This window comes from Lissotriton vulgaris, chromosome 8 (genome assembly GCF_964263255.1).
Source record: "Lissotriton vulgaris chromosome 8, aLisVul1.2, whole genome shotgun sequence".
Taxonomy (NCBI): domain Eukaryota; kingdom Metazoa; phylum Chordata; class Amphibia; order Caudata; family Salamandridae; genus Lissotriton; species Lissotriton vulgaris.
Window position 1 is genome coordinate 195514447 of NC_141696.1, and position 19810 is coordinate 195534256.

The window sequence follows — 19810 nt, forward strand, 5'->3', positions numbered from 1 at the left end:
ATATACTAATAAGATTGTAATCAGACACAGAAAAGCTCATTATTGATAGTCTAAAGGACCATGACTACCACAGTTACCAAAACTGTATAACTTGGACTTATTTTTATACCCAGCTCTCTTCTTTGTCTATTTTATTGAGACTAAATTATTAATGGGAAAATATAACTAGGCAAAACTGTAAGAATATTATGACAGCTTAGATGAGGCCTTACAAGTGTTCGAATTAATGTTTCTTTCCAAACATTCTTATGTTCAAAAGATGGACAGACTATCGTGGGGTTTCTAACGCTACCACGCATGCCTTTACCATGCAGGTAAGCATAAAGTAAGTGATTATATATATATATATATATATATATATAAAAAAAAAATATATATATATATATATATATATATATGTATATATATATATATATATATATATATATATATATATATATATATATATCCTCTTCGCTGCTGATGACGAGCTCAGCTCGTCATCAGCCACGGTGGTCGTGTGCGGATGACGAGCTGAGCTCCTCATGTAACGCAGCTTTTTAGGTCTCGCGACCTATCAATGCGCGCAAGCGCATTGAGCGGAGCGAGAATTCATGTCGGCAAAATCCTCGTCAAACCAGGGGCTTTCAGCCGCGGTTTTCTTTAAGTTCATGTGAATCACGTGATTAAACAAGCACGCGCATTCACGACCGCACAGCACATCAAAGGGCTTCGCCCAGCGTGCGCTCTGCAGCTTCTCCTCCCCTAATTATTCATGGCCGGCCGCAGGCCGGCCGTACTTTCAGTTTCCCGGCCTCTCCTACCCTAATTATTTATGGCCGGCCTCAGGCCGGCCTTACTTTCAGTTTCCCCGTGTTGCTTCATTTCATGTGCATTTTTTTTCATGTTTTAGTTTACGAGGACTGTGCTTCCCCCAGGCCCCTGCTGCTTCACACCCTCATTGCCTTCACAGTGCATGTGAGTCACCACGAGAATCACGTGACCACAAGCCTCTCGTGAAGGAGCCCAGCCAGCCCGGCCTCCCTCACACAGCTTCTCCCAGCCATATGGTCGTTCGAGTTGCCCACCCCCTCCCTCTCCAGCGCCTGCCTTCCGTGACTCGCATTAGATGATCAGAGGCAGCCCAGCCCAGCAGGCAGCACACCCCCTCCCTCTCCATATGGGCAGCCCACCCCCTCCCTCTCCAGCGCCTGCCTTCTCTCTCGCATCCCCTCACTGGCCCGTTTGTTACTTGTTTAAAGTGGCAACGATGTCTAGGTGGTTTGTTCGTCTGACGTCTGCAGTCTATGACTTCTGCTCGGATAAGTAGTTGTCCAATTGTGACAGACTGTGAGCATTTCATGTTATTAGCAAATTGTACAGTCTTCGTGACAGCTTCGCACCACATGCTGGATGCAAATGAACAATATTTTAAATTGTGATACGCTCAGGCACTCATTATTTCCATATTTTTCCCATTTTCCCAAATTAAGCGACTGACATGTCGTAATAACTTTTCTTTTCGAGCTGCGCCTGGCGTGCTCCACTGGCGCTAGACCTATCCTTACATGCCCATTTCCCCTTTGTCTAGCTCCTCGCCTCGTGTCAGGGATACTCAAAGCCCTGGCTGACACCGCACGCGCTGGCGGGTAATTCCGAGGGGTGAATATTCCTCATTTTGCCGCAGCTCACAGAAAACAGCTGTAATTTCATCCTTCGATGTGAAATGCAACGGGGAGCAGAAGGGGACATTACATTTCCGTCACCGGAAATATTTATGGCTCATAAATCATATGTCATGGTTGAACTGTCATAGGGAGGCCGTAGTGCACTTATTAATCGCGCGACGGGAATGAAATGATGTCTCTTCTGTTTCATGAACCCTTGGAACGCGCTTGTCTCAGTTCCCGAGGGCACGAGCTTCAGTGGATATCTGAGTGTATGCATGTGTCTGCAATGAAAGGAAGTGGGCTGCTCGTGAGGACAGGTCACCTAATGGCTTCACTGGGCTTTCAGGGGTGGCCTCGTTAGAAAAAGAAGGCCGAGCTACCATTTAGTCATTAAAGTACCACAGCAGTGTAACAGACATAAAACTTCAATAGGCATCACGCAAGGGAAAGAGACGCCTGTTACATTACACGAGGTCACATTCATTTACATTACACGAGGTCACATTCATTTTTTTAGGCACATGGAGATTGAGTGATTTGCTCAGAATAATTCTGGTGGAAAATCCTGCTTCCTATGGCGAGCTCGCACTGCAATGTATATGGGAGTGTTTTACATCTCCAATGTATACCAAAAACATTACATCTATGTCTCATGAGCACGTTGTATACAGAAACATTTTTTTATCCCTGCTGTAGGCTTTAAATCGTTTAGGTAGGACTCCAAACGGTAGATACACCCATTGGCTTTGCCAGTGATTGGAACAAGTAAACTGGATTACTATCATGAATTAAACAAGCACTGGCGTTGCCAATAGGTCTCGCAGTAGGAAAGTTGGAGCTATTGGTTTTGTAAATGACAAAGCCCTTTATGTTTTTAAAATGAAAACAAAAATAAAAGGCATTGTTATTTGCAATTGTAATGGCTCCAACTTTCCTACTGCGAGACCTATTGGCAACGCCAGTGCTTGTTTAAATTTGCCGCACACAGCGGGAACAGCCGCCGCAGCGATGAGGTTAAACACACATATCTCAAGAGAGCCGTTACTGAAGAGGCGAAAACACTACCAACGCATTTCAACCCTTGTGGTCTTGTTCATGGTAGCTGAATCTATTAGCAATTACCACCATGTACTCACAAGTCTTTTATACCCAAATGGGCATTCTGGTACATGTAGTAAAATTGTTGATAACCTTACACACATTGCTGGATTGCACACCGTTGTTTGTGAGACATAAGGCCATTCTTTGAAGATCTTATCGAGGTTCACACACTGAGGAGTGTTGGAATTAATTATTTGGTGTAGTGCTGATGTTCTAATCTCCTGCGCCACTCCTCCCATTTTTACTCTTTCTGAGATCACTGTCAAACAGTTTGTGCTTTTGTCATTCCACCGCACCGCCTTTCATTCACAAAACGGTATGTTTATAAGTTCCAGTAACTATTTAGGCACTAATAATTGCTGTTAATGTCAGGTACACAAGCACATTCTGCAGCATATACATGCGATTAAAACCTCTGACAAAACCTATTCAGTGGTATGCAATTTTAATACAATGCATAAAGGAGAAGAGAAGCTACTCCAATATTTTGTGATTGATAATGTTCCCTGAGCTTTGAGAGGAGGCAACAGAGAGAAAAAGTTACATCAGCTAGAACCAAGATATATATATATACTGCTTGATAGCAAACATCCTAAGGCTTTAAATATGGAGGAGGATCTGCATACATTTCTCCAACTCTCTTCAAGATTTGAGGAAGAAACAATGTAATGTTTGTTAATTAATAATATTCTCTTTTTTTGTCAAGACAAGGAATAAGTCTTATGATCAATATATTAAACTGTAGGATGCTTAATCATGGCATTTTCACCCACTTGGGTATAGTTACACCATTGTTTGATTTCGTTCTAAGCGCTAGGTATAATGTGATAGATGGACTGAGCTTTAATTGAAATTGTTTTGTCTGTTGGCCTTACTCCACTTGGAGTTACATAATTTTAATTCATAGATTTTGATTTGTTTCCTAACTTTGGGTATACTGAGCAGCTGATTCTGAGTTTATGTGGTCTGCTTTACACTACAAGTGAAAATGCAAATTCTATGTCTAATGAAATGTATAAACAGATTGTAGTATTAGAAAGCTGCGTAAAAAAAAGATACATGTAATGAGTTTTGATTGAATTAGTTTGAATGTTGTGTCTGCGGTCCTCACTTCATTTGGAGTACTAAGACTTTAAATTGCATTTAAATTTATCAATATTGATTTGTTTCCCAACTTTGGGCATGTTGACTAGCTGATTCTGAGCTCACATGGTTTGCTTGCTGCCATTAGTGAAAATAAGCACTTTGTGCTAAAGAAATTTGTACAAAATAGCAATCATGTTTTTGAAAAAACTGATGTTCTTCTGTGCTTTATAATTTGCCAATTATTTATTTTGGACGAATCATTTTTATTAATATGCGTGAGGTAATGCATTCTTTTGGAAACTATGTACTTCTATGCCTACTGTGAGTCACAAGTCACATTTGTTTATATAAAGTGAAGAAAAGGAAAATGCTACTTACCAGTATGCATCTGTTCTTTGCATGTAGAGCTGCAGAGTTACACACTGTGCATAGAGCGCCACCTAGTGTTGGGCCCGGATGTTTGCAGTTTTTTTTTGTCCTGAAAAGTCTTTGGAAGTCACAGGATAGGTGACTCCTCCTTTGAACCACGTTGCGCATGGGCATCGGCTCCATCTTCAGATTGTTTTTCGCCATTAGGGAAATGATGGAGCTTTGCAAGAAAAGGAAGGATGTCCATGTAAGCTGAATCTAATTAAGATAATACTGGAACAGATAAAGGCAGCCGAGGAGGCGGGTGGGCGTGTGTAACTCTGCAGCTCTACATGCCAAGAACAGATGCATACTGGTAAGTAGCATTTTCCGTTTGAGGCATATGAGCTACAGAGTTACACACGCCCACCTGCCTCCCCGGCTGCCTTTATCTGTTCCAGTATTATCTTAATTAGATTCAGCTTACATGGACATCCTTCCTTTTCTTGCAAAGCTGTGCATAGATTATATAGCAGTACCCACACCTAGCGGTGACTACCCTTATCTGTTGCAGTAGTTTGAAACAGTGTTTTGAGAACAGCTTACCCACAGTAGCTTGTTGTTTAGTTTGCCCATCTACACAATAGTGTTTTGTGAAAGTGTGTGTTGTAGACCATGTAGCTGCTCTGCATATGTCATGTAATGGAATGTTCCCTAAAAAGCTATTGAAGTCCCTATCTTTCTTGTAGAAGGGGCTTTAGGAGGAACAGATAGCGTTTAGCTTAGTGGTAACAAATGTGTATGCATTTGACAATCCACCTAGCTATCCCTGATTTTGAGATAGGGCTGCCTTTGTGTGGTGGTGAAAATGACACAAAAAGCTGTTTTGTTTATGCGAAAAAGGTTGTGTTCTTTCAATATAGTAAAGTAATGCTCTTTTGACATCCAGGGTATGAAGAGCTCTTTCTGCGACTGTTTGTGGCTGCAAGAAGAATACAGGCAGCTCTACAGATTGATTGAGGGAAAATGACTTTTGGAAGGAATTTAGGATTAGTTCGTAGAACAACTTTATTGTGGTGCATTTGCAGAAAAGGTTCTTAAATGGTGAATGCTTGTATCTCACTAACTCTTCTGAGAGAAGTAACAGCTACTAGGAAAGCAACTTTCCAAGTTAAGAATTGCAGTTCACATTTATGTAAAGGTTCAAATGGAGGTCCCATTACCCTTGTAAGAACAATGTTCAAATTCCACACTGGGGAAGGTGGTGTTCTAGGTGGAATTATTCTTTTTAGGCCCTCCATAAAAGCCTTTATGGCAGGAACTCTCAAAAAAGTGATAGATGTTGTCTATTTTGTAGGTATGCTGCAATGGCAGCAATGTGCAGCCTAATAGACGTGTATGCTAAGTTACATTTTTGGAGGTGTAGTAAATATCCTATGATGTGTTGAATAGACACATCTAAAGGATTGGTTTGGTTGTTTTGACAGTATATTACAAAACGTTTCCACTTTTACTGCATAACATGCCCTAGTTGTGGGAGGTCTTGCTTCTTTAATAACATTCATACATTCAGGGGGAAGGTTAAGGTACCCAAACTCTATGATTTCAGGAGCCAGATTGCCAGGTTGAGCTGAGCTGGGTACCGGGTGTCTGATCCCTCCATGGTTCTGGGTTATTAAGCGTGGAGACAGGTACAGCTTTTAGTGTGGTACCACAGAAAGTTGCAGCAGTGTGGTGTACCACGGTTGTCTGGCCCAAGTTGGAGCTATCAGAATAAGTGTGAGGGAATGATTTTGTAGTTTGCGTACCACTAATGGAAGTAGTGGGAGAGGTGGAAAAGCATATGCAAATTTGCCAGACCATTTGATCCATATCGCATTGCCTTTGAACAGCGGGTGTGGATATCTGGCGGCGAAGCTTGGGCATTTTGAGTTTTCGTGGGTAGCGAAGAGGTTTATCTGAGGTTGTCCCCACATCTGAAAGAATGGTTGAAGAACTTGTGGATGAAGTTCCCACTCGTGAATCTGTTGCGTTTGACGGCTTAATAGATCCGCAATGGAGTTTTGTGGTCCTGGAACATGTTGGGCTAAGAGAAAATTTTTTAGTGGTATAGCCCATCTCCAAATCTGCTGCGCTAACTGAGAGAGTTGCAGATAGTGTGTCCCCCCTTGTTTGTTGATGTAATACATAGCTGTCATGTTGTCTGTGCGGACTAAGACAGCTGTGCCTGATATTTGCTTTTGAAAAGCTTTTAGGGCTAGAAATATGGCTAGTAACTCCAGGTGATTGATGTGGAGTAACTTTTGTTGTGGTGTCCACCTGGCCTTCATGGTGTGCTGCAGTAGCTGAGCTCCCCAGCAGGAGAGCGATGTGTCCGTTGTTATGACTATTTGATGGACTGGCTATAGGAACGGTCGCGCCCTTGGAGAGGTTTTTGGTGTTCCACCATTGCAGAGAGCGGCGAGTTCGACCGTCTACCAACACTAGGTCTGTTAATTGACCTTGAGCCTGGTTCCATTGACGTGCTAAGCACTCTTGAATAGGACGCATTTGTAGCCTTGCATGAGGTACTATGAATATGCAAGAAGCCATCATCCCTATGAGTTGCATGAACACTCAAGCTGGAAGAGAGTGTTGCGGTTGGAATTTTGTTAGTAGGGCTTGCATATTTGTTATCCTGGCAGGACGTGGATAAGCGAGCGCTGTTGAGGTGTTTATTGTGGCACCGAGATATTGATTTAAGTGGGACAGTTGTAGGTGAGACTTGGGGTGGTTTATTGTGAACCCCACGTCGTGGAGTAATTGGATGGTGGTGTGAGTGTGTTGTACACACTGACTGTGTGAGCTGGCTTTTATGAGCCAATTGTCTAGATGTGGGACGACATGAATATGCTGTCTTCGTAAGTGTGCTGCTACTGCTAGGCACTTGGTAAACACTCTTGGTGCTGTTGTGACTCCGAATGGGAGTACTTTGAATTGATAGTGCTGACCGTCTAGTACAAATCTGATATACTTTCTGAGAGCTGTGTGAATAGGAATGTGGAAATAGGCGTCCTTGAGATCTATGGTAGCAAGGAAGTTGTTTTGTAACAACAGAGGAAGGACCTGCTAAAGCGTGACCATGTGGAAGTAGTCTGATTGTATGTACAGGTTTAGTGGCCTGAGGTCTAGAATAGGCCTGAGAGAGCCGTCCTTTTTTGGGATAAGAAAGTACAGGGAGTAAACTCCCTTGTTTTGTTGATGCAATGGAACTAACTATTGCGCTTTTTTGTAGGAGAGATGTTACCTCTTGTCTTAGTATAACTAAATGTTCTTGTGACATTGGTCGCTGTTTGGGTGGTATGTTTGGGGGGTAGATGTTAGTTCTAGACAGTAACATGACTGAATTATTTGTCGCACCCACCTGTCTGATGTGATGTTGATCCAGGCAGGAAGGAATTGTTGTAGTCTTCCACCAACTGGAGTGGAATGTGGTGGGGGAAGTTGGGGAAAGTCATTGGGCGGGGTGGAGGCAGAGCAGGAGCTATTATTTTTGCCTCTGCCTTTGTTATTGTTACCCCTGTAACCTCCTCTTTGGTAGCCTCTCCCATAGGTGGATTGGGTAGGAGCTTTGTAAGAGGTAGAGGGAGTATCTGAGGAGTATCCCCTGTTGGTGCTTCTGTAGGATGAGCGACGAAAAGAACGTCTGGGAGCTTGCGACTGCAAGGCTCCCATAGATTTTGCTGTGTCCGTATCTTTTTTTTATTTTTGAGGGATATGTCCACATTAGGCCCAAATAAGTGTTGCTCATCAAAGGGTTGGTTGAGGATGGCACTTTGTACTTCAGGTTAAAAACCTGAAATTCGTAGCCAAGCATGACTACTTAAGAAGACACTGGTATTATTTGCCCTTGAAGCAGTATCAGCTGCATCTAGAGCACAGCGAATAGAGGTATTTGTGATGTTTTTACCATTTTGTATAAGCTCATTTGCCCTATCTTTATATTTATCTGGAAGGTGCTGCATTATGGATTCTAATTCATCATAATGTGCCTTATCGTATCTTGCAAGTAATGCCTGAGTATTGGCAATACGACAAACGTTTGCAGCCTGTGATGCTGTTCTTTTTCCTGATGCGTCAAGGAGCTTAGACTCTTTATCTGGTGGGGGAGCCTCGCCTGATGTTTGTGAATTTGCTCTCTTGCGTGCGTTGGAGACTACAAGGGAGTCTAGCGGTGCAGGGCCTTTAATGTATGCTGAATCAAAAGGGGCAGCTTTATACTTTTTTTACATTCGAGTGTTGATGATTCGAGCCCTGACCTGATCTTTGAAGACTTCTGATGCGTGCTTAATAATCCCTTTAAACATTGGTAAAGTAGAGGTGGACCTTTGTTTATTGTCAAAGGTATCCATAAGGAAGTCTTCCTCCACTGGGGTAGTATGTAGGTCAACCCAATGAAGTTGGGCGGCCCTATGTACAAGTTGGTAAATCACATAGTGTCTTCTGGTGGGGAAGGCCTGGAGGGATATACGTCCTCTTGTGGGACGTTAGGAACATCTGGGGTGCTATAGTCATTCCAAGGGTCAGGTGAGCCAGGAGGAGTAGAATTATCTGGTGGCTCACTGTCTGCGCTATCCCCTGTGTCATTAGAAGTGCCTCCATAATCATCTGGTAACAGAGTAGGAGATGGTATAGGGGAGTGATGTGGTAGGGGAAGATGTGGTGGGAGAATGTTAGCTAGAGGGGAAGGAGAAAGAGGAGGAGGAGGAGGATAAGATATCCTTAGAGGAGATGTTGCAATGTCCTTCCTCTTAGGATGAGGAGCCGGTGCAGGTGCATCTAGTGGTCTTTTCTTAGATGTAAGAGTCATTAGACCAGTCTTAGGATCTTTAAATAGGGTCTTTTGCGTAGGGTCTGGACGGAAAAGGTCCCCTGTAAAGGGTAGATCCTTCTGTGCCGGAGGTTTTTTGGGCAATGAGCTGTGAGCCTCTCTGCTTTGAAATATGTTCCTTGGCAGTGTCTTTGGTTGATGGAACATTTGTCTTTTCTGTTCCGAAGGTTTTTTCGGCTTCGAGGGCTTTTCCGGGTCTAAAGATTTTATCTGTTCCTAGGGCTTTTTTGGTTCAGAGGGGTTTTTTGGCTCTGAAGTGTGGGAGTTGGGTGCTTTGAGTGGCAATTTCTTGCTCGGCTCCGAGTGTGGTTTAGGTGCAGAGGAGCTGGTGCCAGTCTTCGACCCCGAATGCTTAGATGTGGAAGCAGCTGAAGTGCAGGAAGAAGATTGCTTCTTTTTCGGTGCCGGTAGGTGTGCTCCAGCGCCGGGGGTAGGCTGACTCGAGTCCGAGTCGCCTAAAGGCTTATTAGGCTTCTTTGCCGAGCTCGAAGGTGGGGCATGGGAAGCAGTCTCTCTGTGTGCACCCGGGCCTGAAGGCGAGGGTGTGACCGAAGCCTTTCTGGAAGGTGTCGAGGAAGGGTCGGGGTTGATGTTTTTACTTAAGACCCTCTGCGCCGGAGTGATGTCCTCGACATCTGAATCTTCAGCCTCGGAGTTGTTGTCGACGCCATGTACTTGCAGTCTTTCTGGGATGTCAACGCCCTCTTCGAAGATGTCGTCCGGGATGGAAGCTGGCGAGCGAGCCATTCTTCTTCGAGCTTGTCGGTCGCGAATCGTCGTCTTGGAGCAGAAAGAGGCACACGCAGAACAGTCTCTTGCCTCGTGCTCTGGTGAGAGGCAAAGGTTGCACAGCTCATGGAGATCGGTGTGGGGAAACTTTGACCCACATTGAGGACATTTTTAAATAGCGTTCTTTCCATGAGCTGGAAGATGAGGCCTGGGTAGGCCCGAAGGCCTCAACGACAACCGGAATCAAAGAATTCGGAGTTGAAGAGTAGCGTCGATTGAAAACCCGTTCGAAACAATACCGTCTGAGTAGTTGAGGATTGCGCGCCGAAGGAAAATCGGTTCCAACACGGAGCGCAGGAAACACATCCGAGACCGGTGGCGGAAAAAAACAATCTGAGGATGGAGCCGATGCCCATGCGCAATGTGGTCCAAAGGTGGAGTCACCTATCCCGTGACTTCCAAAGAATTTTCAGGACAAAACAAACTGCAAACATCCGGGACCAACACTAGGTGGCGATCTATGCACAGTGTGTAATATACAGCTCATATGCCTCAAACTGAGGTTTCTTTACTAGGAACAAGGCTGTCAAGAGCGGCCAAAACATGTTAGGCGGTAACTCTCAATAAAGCAAGTGTTCTTGACAAAGCTCGGAGTGTTGGTGCCTGTTTCTTTGAACAGTGTGAGGGGGTTTTAAATGCAGAGAAAGCCATCTACATTTTGTCCGACAAACCCCGTAACTGGGTGCTTAGCAGCCAGCGCGCTGAATGTTAAAGCGATGATACATATATTTTCATGACTGAAATAATGAAAGGTTACAGGAATATGATAGTTAGCTTTACGTTTTACCCACACAGTACCATAGAAATTCGGGAGATATAGTTATACTTATGTTAAGAAACTAAAACTGGAATGTTACGTAATGGCACGCGTTCTAGTTTCTTCAGATAAGTATAACTATAAGCATAACTATCACTGCTGAATTTCTATGGTTTTGTGTGGGTAAAACCTAAACCTAACTATAACGTCCCTGTAACCTTTGTTATTTTCAGTGAATATGTATGTTTTTTTTAACATAAAAACTATATAATTAGATCTGGGGGTATCTGCTGATCCACAGAGTATCCGCGTCCTTAGATATAAAGTTTTATTTCTTTAATAACTCCGAAAATACTGAACAGGTTTACACTAACTTACAAAAGGGCTCTTACTGAATCAACAACTGTCTTTGTGCCAAATATAGTGCGAATCCATTCAGCGGTTAGGCCTATAAAAGTGTCAAAAAAAATTCAAATCCCAATAGACATTGTATATTTACCTAGAGGTGGTCGCCATTAGGTAGTTATAGTTAGGATTGCATTTTCATTGGAAAAGCTTTTTTTGTTGCTGATTACTTTGAAACTGTTTGCTGAATCTCCACGAAAACGTGCAAAAAAGGTGCTACTTTTTGACTAGTTTGGGCATGGAAAGTTTCAGGGTGATCTGCCAAGCGAGGGCAGAGAAAACAGGGTGGTCCCAAAATGCAAAATTCCCATACATTTTCCATAGACTTCTTTAGGCAGGACTACAGAAAAAAATAGCTGAATGGAATTACACTACATTTAGCAGAAAGCTAGATTTTGGTACACAGATTGTGATTTGGTGTAAATCCATTCAGTAGTTTTTGAGAAATTAAGGTTACAAAATAATTGTATATCTGGACAGTTGGGTCCACAAGAGGCTCAAGAGACACTCTCGGAAACACTATTTAAAAATGGAGCATTCTGATTGGCCCAGGAAGCTTTATTCCCCTTGGGTCATCTCGCTACTGAGGGAGTCCGAATCGGGCGGGAGTGAGCACTGTAATTCCCTTTAAAAAACATAAGGCCTTAGAGTCCCCAGAGCCTAACTAGGTTTGGGGAGTGAGGCCACAAGGCCCACTCTCCTTTAAAAAACATTATGGCCAGTAGCCAAACGCCCACCACACACGACAGTTGGGTTAGCTTTACATAATGCAATAAAATATTACTTTACATTTTTTTTTAAACTACAAATTTAGTGTAAAAAACAAAGGTTAAAGTAACATTATAGTTCGGTGCATTTTCCAATAACATTAATGTATTGAACAAAAAAAAAATACTGAACTTTGCCAGTTAAAGTTAGCAGAGCTAACTATGACTTGCGCCCGCTATGCACTGCTTATGACCTGACATATTACATAAATCATGATGTTCTATAACATCATTTATGACATCACTGAGGACTTCACATTGAGTGCTAGAATAGTTTACATAGTGGTGGGTAACTATCCTATTACTGTTCTACCTAATTTTGGACAGCCTGGGTCCAGCTAATTAGCGTAAGTGGTTACACTGAGAATGCTTGCGCCTGTAGTCCCTTTTAAAACAATTCAGTTGAAATAACTTCCAAGCTCCACTCTTTTTATAAAAAGATTTCAATGTGACACTATAAACGTGAATATCCACATACCACCGATTTACGGGATAGATCTGCTCCTTGTAGAACAAGACCATGAATGAATGTCCCATGTGATGCACTGTTCCATTCTGAGAATTATTTTTAAATACACCAATGGATTCAGGATGTGGCTACAGACGCGTTCGCTTCATAACAAAGTGCTTATTTCAGCAGTATTTTCTGAATCCGATTAAATAAAGCAGATGTGAGTACACACGTGCATTTATTAATCCTCACACGGAGTGCCCTTGTAGAAAAGATCGCATAATTATTGTCAAAGTGACATCTTAGATTAAAAGGAAATCTCCTAGTCATTCTATAATTAATTATCACTAATTACAAAACGCAAAATTATATTTTGGACTGAATGCACCACTAGAAGTAATTATATGTTGTCCTGAACACAAAAACAAACAGCTGCTTATCGTTCGCTGTGGAGGAGAGTCGCGCGGCTATAGGCTGATTTCCTTGTTTGCGCGGTTTGAATGAACTCATTCATTCAGCTTTCTGAGTGATACAAGTGCACAGGGCGTGGCACAATCTAGACACGTGCACACAGCTTCTGAAGATCAAGTGGGAGAGAAGAGTGAACCAGCAAGAGTCAGTGCGTTCATTGTGAATGACTCGCAGTTTGGTAACATTGTTCACATGGACACAACACATCAGTTCTTCCGTTTGCACACAGTGGTGCTAGACAAGTTTCTGGCGTAGGGTTTCTGGTCAATCATCACAGTACTAAAATTGTATGGGCTGTAAAAAATCAAACTGCTAAAGGGCGAGTGATACGAAAGAACCAAGCCCCACCAGGAGGGAAGCGAAGGTACAGCAGTACATATTGGAGCACATTCTGCAAATATAGTATGTAAGGTACGGTCATTTAAAGATGGCACGTCCTCCATTTTTTAAAACACATTTTATACATTTTTACAGTTAAGAAGGAGAAAAGCAGTACATTGATACATAGTTCGCAAGGATGCTCATAGTATTACTCCATCCAAAGTGTCAACTATAATACACACTGCAATTGGATTACTTTATTAAAAAGTATTGAGGTAATAAACTCCCACGCCCCCTCCCCCGCCCCCCCCCCCCCGTATTTGGATTTCTATATTAATGGTACATTGTGCCCACATCGTGTATTTTGGGTGCACTTTTATGGGTTAGAACTTAGAGATACCGTTCTGAACGTCAGGGCAGAGATGGAGTATGTCCAGATAGCTACAGGCTGCGTGGCCTACCGAGGCTGCAACCAGTATCAGTTTTGTTGGCAGGCCTATACTACCTATCCATACAGATTCATGTCTCTGATGCTGCATATCAATAAAAACAAATAGAAAAAAAGTTGTCTGCATTTATCAATCAATCAATCATAGCATTTATATAGCGCGCTACTCACCCGGGCGGGACTCAAGGCGCTGGGGGAGGGGGGTCCGATTATTGCTCGAAAAGCCAGGTCTTGAACTGCTTCCTGAAGGCGAGGTGGTCCTGGGTTTGCCGAAGGTGGGTGGGGAGGGAGTTCCATGACTTGGCTGCCAGGTAGGAGAAGAATCTTCCTCCGGCAATGGCTCTCCGGATGCGTGGAACGGTGGCGAGGTCAAGGTTGGTTGATCGCAGCTGGCGGTTTGGCGTGTAGAAGGTCAGTCGGTTGTTGAGGTACTTGGGGCCCAGGTTGTGGAGGGCTTTGTGTGTGTGGGTGAGGAGTCTGAACGTGATTCTCTTGCTGACGGGGAGCCAGTGTAGGTCTTTCAGGTGGCCGAAGATGCGGCTGTGTCGGGGGATGTCCAGGATGAGTCGTGCGGAGGCGCTCTGGATGCATTGGAGCCTTTTCTGGAGTTTGACTGTGGTTCCGGTGTAGAGGGTGTTTCCGTAGTCCAGGCGGATGGTGACGAGTGCCTGGGTGACCGTCTTCCTGGTTTCGGTGGGGATCCATCGGAAGGTCTTGTGGAGCATGCGCAGGGTGTTGAAGCATGATGAGGACACAGCGTTGACTTGTCTGGTCATCGAGAGGGAGGAGTCCAGGATAAAGCCCAGGTTGCGTGCGTGATCCGTTGGCTTGGGAGTGGTGCCCAGGGCAGGGGGCCACCAGGAGTCATCCCAGGCGGAGGGCGATGATCCCAGGATGAGGACTTCCGTCTTGTCTGAATTCAGTTTCAGGCGGCTGTTCTTCATCCATTCGGCGACATCTTTCATCGCTTCGTGTAGGTTGGTTCTGGCGGCGTCGTTGGTGAGGGAGAGGATCAGCTGGGTGTCGTCGGCGTAGGAGATGATGTTGAGGTTGTGTTGGCGTGCGATGGCTGCGAGGGGGCTCATGTAGATATTTAAGAGGGTGAGGCTGAGTGATGATCCTTGTGGTACGCCGCAGATGACTTTGGTGGCCTCTGATCTAAAAGGGGAGAGGCAGACTCTCTGGGTTCTTCCGGTGAGGAACGAGATGATCCATTCCAGTGCCTTCTCTTGGATTCCGATGTTGCGTAGGCGCTGCACTAGGGTGCGGTGGCAGATAGTGTTGAATGCTGCGGAGAGGTCCAAGAGGATGAGGGCCGCTGTTTCCCCGTTATCGAGCAGGGATCTGATGTCGTCTGTGGCTGCGATGAGGGCGGTCTCGGTGCTGTGGTTGGCTCGGAAACCGGTCTGTGAGTGGTCGAGGGATTCATTCGTCTCGAGGAAGGCGGCGAGCTGTCTGTTGACGGTCTTCTCGATGACCTTGGCTGGGAACGGGAGGAGCGAGATGGGGCGGAAGTTCTTGAGGTCGGTGGGGTCAGCTGTTGGTTTTTTCAGTAGGGCGCTGATTTCGGCGTGCTTCCAGCTCTCCGGGAAGGTGGTGGTGTCGAGGGAGGTGTTGTTGATGTCCTTGAGTTTGGGTGCGATGGTGGAGTCGGCCTTGTTGAAAACGTGGTGGGGCAGGGGTCGGTCGGGGATCCGGAGTGGATGGTGTTCATCATGCTGATCGTGTCTTCAGTGCTGACCGGGGTCCAGGCGGCGAGGGTGATGGTGGGGGGCGTTGGTTCGGTGGTGGGGTGCGTGGTTGGTGAGCCGAAGCTGTTGTGTCTTTCGGCGATCTTGCGGTGGAAGAATGAGGCGAGTGAGTCGCAGAGGTCTTGCGAGGGAGCGATGTCGTGGTTTCCGGCGCTTGGGTTGGAGAACTCTTTGACGATGCTGAAGAGGTCTTTGCTGTTGTGGGCGTTGTTGTCCAGTCGTTCTTTGAATGCTGCCTTCTTGGTGTTCCGGATCAGCTGGTGGTGATTGCGGGTGGCGTTCTTGAGGGCAGTCATGTTGTCTGTGGTCTGGTCGGTGAGCCAGGCCTTCTCGAGGGTGCGGCAGGTCTTCTTGGAGTTCTTAAGTTCTTCGGTGAACCATGAAGTTTTCTTGCTGCCGGGTCTGCTGGGGGGGGGGGTCTTCTGTGGTGCGAGTTCGTCTGCACAGTTGGTGATCCACTGTGTGAGGTTGTTGGATGCTTCGTTGGGGTCCATGGAGCTGGAGGGGGGGGGGGTTTCGGTTGAGGGCGGTGGTGAGCTTGTCAGCAGTGATCTTGCTCCAGTTTCTGCGAGGGGCCTGTTGAGGGTGGTGGTGAGTCGTGGTTCTTTTGAAGCTGAAGTGGACGCAGCTATGGTCAGTCCAATGGAGTCCAGTGGAGTAGCTGAAGGAGACGTGTTTGCTGGAGGAGAAGACTGGGTCAAGCGTGTGGCTGGCGTAGTGGGTGGGGGAGTTCACCAGTTGCTTGAGTCCGAGGTTGGCGAGGTTGTCCAGCAGGATGTTGGTGTTGCAGTCCGTGTTGTTCTCCAGGTGGAAGTTGAGGTCCCCTAGGAGGATGTAGTCGGTGGATGGGAGGGCGTGTGGGCTGATGAAGTCTGCGATGTCTTCGCTGAATTGAGCGCGAGGTCCCGGGGGTCTGTAGATGAGGGTGCCTCTGAGTGTGGTCTTGGGGTCGGTGTGTATCTTGAAGTGGAGGTGTTCAGCGGTGGTCAGGGTGTCGTTGGCGTCGGTTGTGATGCGGATGGTGTTCTTGTGAATGATGGCGATTCCTCCTCCCGTCTGGTTGACGCAGTCCCTCCGGGTGATCTTGTATCCGTCCAGGATGGCGATGTCGGGCGCTGAGGAGGCGTTCATCCAGGTTTCCGCGAGGAAGGCGACGTCTGGTGAGGTCGTGTCGAGCAGGTTCCAGAGTTCGATGGCGTGTCTGTGGACGGAGCGGGTATTGAGCAGGATGCACTTGAGGCGGCTGCTGCTGGTGCTAGGCTTGGCGGGTGCGGTGCAGGTCTGGAGGCAGGTGAATTTGCAGGCTTGGCAGGTGAAGGGTCCGTGGGTGCGCTTCGGGGTGGCACGGTAGCAGGCGGGGTTCCGGCTGGTGTTGAGTGCATGGAGGGTGGTGGCGTCGTAGGTTCGTCGTGTGGTCTGGCGTCGGCAGGAACCAGAGGTCCTGGTGCTGGGCGCGGTCCAGGCGCGGACGGGTGCAGACGGACTTGCCTTCGGCGCACAATCGGCGCGCCCGCTGCGCGTGAACGCTGCGGACTCTGCCATAAATGGAGAGTGGGGGGGCGGAGCGAGGGAGGAGCAGCTGGGAGGTGGGAGTGGGCTGGCGAATGGGAGAGGGTCGAGGGAAACCAGAAGGAGAGGGGGCGGGGCCGCAAGGGAGCAGCGGCAGGGAGCGGGGTGGACCAGCGGGGTCAGAAGCGCTAGGGCAGACGGCGATAACAGGGGGGCCGAGCACAAAGGGCAACAGAACAGAACAGAACAGTACAACAGTACAATCAGGGCAATACTACGGCGATAACAGGGGATAGAGCACAAAGGGCAACAGAACAGAACAGTACAATCAGGGCAATACTACGGCGATAACAGGGGGCAGAGCACAAAGGGCAACAGAACAGAACAGTACAATCAGGGCAATACTACGGCGATAACAGGGGGCAGAGCACAAAGGGCAACAGAACAGAACAGTACAACAGTACAATCAGGGTAATACGACAAACCACAGCGGGGACACAATCAGGGCAGCGGTACATCTAGTGCGAGCGGCGGCGGCAGCAGGGGACCGGGTGACTTCCTGGAGGGGCCACGCGGCGGGCAGAGCGACCAGCACTGACGAGGTCAGGCTGGGTCATTCAATGTGATCTCCTTCCTTCACTTAGCACAAAAACTCAACAAATGGCAAACAGAGCAGACTCCACTCTAATCTATCAAAATGGCATTAGAGACCTTTGCTATACAGCCTGCCCTATTTATTATACATGTCTTAAGAGTTTCTAATCTCTGCAGCGATACCATACAAGCTAACACAAAGAGGCGGCTCGTTGTAAGCCTGCCCTAAATAACTGCTCTTCATATTCCTTCCCTTTTTACTTCTAATCCACAGCACTTAACTAATTTGCCTATCATGTCAATGTGATGATTTGTGATAGGTCTATGCTTTGTCTGCAGTGCCCACTCAGGTCTTCCTCCTTCAATTATGCACCCAGACCCTTCTTGTGGTCCACCACATTGTGAACACTTCATCTATTAAGGCACCTAGTGAGACACTGGGAGTCACAGACATCAGTAGCCTCTAAAACAACAAATGTAAAAAAAAAGAAGGGGTCCAAGCTATGTCTCATGGAAAACTATCCTTATCCATGGATGACCATGAAAATTCTATTGATTGCCTTAGTTTGACATAAGAACAGGGAGGCCACTCCTTCAGCATCTCAAACCATTCTCCACATCATTCACTTCTAGCTTTAAGAGTAGAGAGAGCGACTGAGGAAAAAGTAGCATCTCTCCGATAAAGTAATACCAAGTGCTTAATGCTACTATTAATGGGAAGTGTCTGTGAAAGGCCACTCGTTAATTTCTCTGCCCCCTAGGATCCTTTTATCACGCACTGCCTATTTCTGTAATTCACATATCCTCAGGTCTTTCTAGAAAAAGCTATTTGGCAAGCAACAGGCATCCCAGTGAGGACCACCGTTTCCTACATCTGATCAAACTAAACGCGTAAACGAATCCAACCAAACTGAGTTTAATTTGTAGAAGGTAAAACAGCATGCATGTGTTGTTCACAAACTACTGCAGTACAAGTTGTGTAACTTGAATTTGATAAATTCTGCTAAATGGTTAGCATTTGTAGCCAACAGTTCAAACGTGGCAGTAAAAAAATATTCTCAATTGTGTACATTTTTGCAAAATGAACAGGCTGGTTTCCAAAAGCAGCTAGCAAGGAAAGGAAAAGGGAGCTTGCATCCTACACACGGCTATGCACACAAATGGGTCGCAGATGTAGTACGCAATCTCAATAATTCATTTCAGTTCATATCCTGTCTTATTTAATGGGAATTCAATTATTGTCTGCAGACCAAAAAACTGCCAGGATGCAGTCCACTAAGCTCATTGAAATGGACTACGAACAAATTATATATGGGCCTCAGTTGTCTGTTCCCTTTACAGCTGGAAACGTGGACACATCTGGATGACATTGCGCAGAGAAAGTTGTGGCTGTTCAGCCAGTTTCCCGGTGGCGAGAGGTAGATTATAACATTTGCATGTCCTACTCTCTGCTTTCTTAACATCCTTTTGAATTCATGTTAACCTTTAGCTTGCTGTTTGGGAATACCTTACAGTTTAGTGTGGACAAGCATTATTCGCATTGCACCACCTAGCTTACTGCAATGTTAATCTCAGCACAGACATTCTTGTCCTGCAGAGTCAGCCTGGGAAGGGATACTGACCCGAGAAGTCCTTTCAGGCCATCTTCAACATTGCTCCTCTCAGGTCCTAGAGTCCCATTCTGGCCTACTCCGCATCCTCATTAGTCAGCTCACTTTCTCCAGAGCTCTTAAGATTCCGGACCTTTCTCACTCCATATTCCAGGAGAACCCCCTTTTGTCCTCTCCACCTGTGATCAAAGAGTGAGCGCTGCTATTTCAGGTGCGGACCCTAGGGATGGGATGGTATATGCGTTCCAGTTCGGTGGTACACAAGTATCCAGTGTCTATTTACACAATTTTCCAAGACAGAAATAGACTAACAGTCCTAATGTGGTCCTCAAGTACTGGGCAACTAAAATTAAAAAAAAGATGCAACAGTACAGGCGCGACCGCACTCCTGAGGTGTTAAAGGGTTAAAGAACAATATAAAAAATAGGAGAGAGCCCCTTCACACCAAGAGGACAGGGCTCCATTACTAGACAGAAAATCTAAGACTCCCCTAAGTATAAATGTCATACAAAACACTCAAACTCCAATACGCGTTCACCCTGCATACAAAAAATCCACATAAATTCAGAAAATTTACATGGATTTTATCATATTCTCAAAAGTAAAATACCCCGTTACAAATTCATATTAAAAAAAACACATTTATAACTGATAATCACGAGCACATATAAATACAATAACAAATGAGAGAGCAATTGAACCCAATAATTAGTCTTCCTAGAGTAGTAAATCTGCTTTTCTTGTCCACAGGTGTCCAGGAATACACTGAATTCAATATATAGATCCCCTGAGCACTGCAGATCCTACTTTACTGATCCACCATCGAATTAAGTCATGGACACCTGTAGAGTTTTGAGAATGGGGGAGTCTCTTAGATATTTTC

General features: G+C 45.6%; 1 protein-coding gene across 7 annotated transcripts in view; it reads right to left on the minus strand.

Moving 5' to 3' along the window:
- Window positions 1–19810, minus strand: part of PICALM (phosphatidylinositol binding clathrin assembly protein) — a 495196-nt gene that overhangs the window by 177395 nt on the left and 297991 nt on the right. The window lies entirely within an intron of this gene.